The 2,979-nt window shown below is 48.1% G+C and overlaps 1 protein-coding gene across 1 annotated transcript in view; it reads right to left on the bottom strand.

Annotated features, from left to right (window-relative positions):
• The window catches only part of GALNT17 (polypeptide N-acetylgalactosaminyltransferase 17), a 457,848-nt gene that overhangs the window by 88,364 nt on the left and 366,505 nt on the right, over positions 1–2,979 (bottom strand). The window lies entirely within an intron of this gene.

Genomic DNA, 2,979 nt, shown 5'->3' with positions numbered 1-2,979 from the left:
CCCCTAGTGGGAACTTTTGGGGCAATTCTTGCTGCAGGTTCAGTGGGAGGAAAAAGAATCCCTGCAGAATGACGTCTCAGACATCACAGGATTTGCTGGATATCAAAATGGTAAGAGGTGGGGTGAGGATGCTCCAAGGAATCTGACCCCCTGAAAATAAAAGGGACTCCCTGAGTCAATGCTGTGGTCCTGTGGCCTACGCTGATGAGTGATGTTAGGGGGACCCTTTATTATTATGAATGCTGTAACCACCTTAAAGATAATCATTACAGTGACAGTGACAGTGCTTGGCCACCTGTAATGTGCAAGGCCTGGAATTAGGGACTTTATATATTATTTAACTCTCACAATTATCCTACAGACTTAATGTTATGATTTTTATTTGTAAAGAACAAAACAAAATTAAGAGAAGCTAAATAACTCTGGCTTCACAGCTAATTAGTGGCAGAATGTGGACTACAACTTTGGATTTGTGGCTCACCCTTATCAGTCCCTGAAGCACAGGGAAAATAATCTTTATTTTTCTAATAATGATCTTGTCTACGCCTATCTTCCAAATACCTCAAACTCCTCTTATATCTTGACTGAGCCTTGAACGAGGCCAGGGTTTGAAGAGGCAGCCCCCACCTGCACAGATGAAAATTTATGAACAAGTTTTGGCTTCTCCAAACCGTAACCCAAGGGACTATTGCTGGTGAAAAGCCTTGCCGATAACATTAATAGTCAAATCAACGTATTGTGTGTGTTATATGTATCATACACTATGTTCTTACAATCAAGTAAGCTAGAGAAAAGAAAATGTCATTAAGAAAATCATAAGGACGAGAAAGTCTCTTTCCTGTTTATTAAGCAGAAGCCCTTCACCCCCATCATCTTCACATTGGGTAGGCTGGTGGGGGAAGGGGTTGGTCTTGCTCTCTCAGGGGTAGCAGGGGCAGGAAGGACATTCCCGTATTAGTGGACTGGCACCATTCAAACCCACAGAGCAGGAGATGAAGTCTCTGGAGGTAGCACTTGGAGGAGAAAGCATTTAATGAAACAAACCTATTTGCTGCTTATGAACAACCACTCAGTGCTAGAGGCTGAACACAAGTCTGGCTGCCTTGGCCTAATCCGTGGAGATGGTGCCCAGAAAGGTCCTCCAGAGAGAACATGGAAAACTTGAGTCACCTAGGGTCAAAGAGGGTTTGTAAATGGCCTGTAAAATGTAACAAATACACATTCTCCAAGAGCAGCCAAAGCGGTGGACAGGCCTAGGCCAGAGGCTGGGGAGGGGGGAGTAGCAAGCTGTGGGTGCCCACAGAGAGCACAGGGGGTCTGTGAAGACCACTTCACTAAGGCCAGAAGGCCACCCAAGTCATCAAATCCCCCTGAATTGGGTGGGAAGGCTTGTGGTCCTTTGCAGGCACAATTCCAGAAGCCAGAACTTGGGGCAGGTGGGTCTGGCAGCCTTGACTCAGGCAGAGAAGGGCAGGGGCCTTCTAAGGGAGGGTTCTCCGACATGTGTGTGTCCCCATGAGCAGGGGCTGGGCCCTCCACACATGCGTCCCACCCTCCTGTCTCTGCCTTGCCCAGGGCTGGCCACCTGGTAGTTCTTGGTGTAGCTGAGCACCTAGCTTCCAAGGGAAAGCAAAAATATGGGCATTTTCACCTGGGCCCCACCTGCATATGCCCACGATTCCCAGGATTTGCCATCAGCTGGAGACAATGACTGAGAGGCTGGGCTCTAAGATGACTCGCTTCTTTTCTGATATTTGCAAGCGAGCATGTAATTTGCAACCAGAAACAGAACTTCAAGAACAAATTCAACCCAACAAATGCTACCCGAATCCTCTTGAGGCCTTCAGGGGGCAATGAGGCATGTTATATGGAGATTAGCAGAGAGAACAGGCAATCCCCTGAAATAAATAAATAATGAGGTGGTAAATACCAACAGCCGCATTCACTTCCTCGGCCACGTTCCCCTTGAACACAGGCTGCCTGGTCAAAGAACTGTACTCCTGACAGATAGATTCTGGGGGAACCCTCCCCCAATGCCTTAGCCAGCTGTGGGCTCTCCTGGCCCACAGGACAAAGTGCCTAGCTTCAGTGTGGCATTTTGTAGAGTGTCAGGCTAGGCAGGTTGTGATGCAAGGGCCCCTTCCTATGATTTTATGATGCAAACTCCCCACTTTGCACCAGAATATTCCACACTGGGAACCCTCCCCAACCCAAAGCAGCGCTGAGCCAGGGGTGAACAAGTGAAAATGAGAGGGACTAAGTCTGTTTTGTTCACTGACACATTCCCAGGGACATGCTCTGCGAACAACATATACACCCCCAGCTCAAGAATTAAGAAAAATGATATATTGATACACTATTTGAAAACTCAAAAATAATGCAGAAAATGCACAAGGAGCAAAATGTAAAAATCTGCAACAAAGAAAGGCATGCCGTCACAAGGCTCCTCCTAGGCTCAGTCTTAAGAGAACAAATAAGGTCCTTCTTGCCGGCCACACTCTGGCTGGTTGTCTCCTTGCCCTCATCTCCAGCACACACAGACTCACAGATGCATTCAACTCACTTTGTTGGCCTAAGGTGCTCATGTTCTCGAGCTTGGTCATATACCTCACTCTACTCACCTCCAGCTTGGATGGGAGCCCCCCAGGCACACTCTCACCCCACCAGAGCACCCACCATCATCTCTCTGAGACGTGGGGCTGGAGCTTGTTGAGTATTTGAATCCCAGACAAGTGCCCAGCACAGAGTGGGAGCTGCATCCCAGTCCCAGGAGTGAAAGAATGCATTGGCAATCAAAATTACAGTGGCTCCCAGCACCCTAGCACCCCACTAGGTGGTCCCCTGGGGTCTTGCTTACAGGAACAAGAGCTCATTGTCACCAAAGCAGCCTGTTCCACAGTAGGAGAGCTTGGCTGGACAGAAGGCTCTTCCTTATCTTGGGTCTCAATAGTCCTTGTAAGAACGTCTCTTCTGTTTCTG

Source organism: Otolemur garnettii, unplaced genomic scaffold (assembly GCF_000181295.1).
Source record: "Otolemur garnettii isolate 467f Iridium unplaced genomic scaffold, OtoGar3 scaffold00077, whole genome shotgun sequence".
Lineage (NCBI taxonomy): Eukaryota > Metazoa > Chordata > Mammalia > Primates > Galagidae > Otolemur > Otolemur garnettii.
The sequence above is the reverse complement of the archived record's forward strand: the minus strand, read 5'-3'. Positions and strand labels throughout refer to the sequence as shown.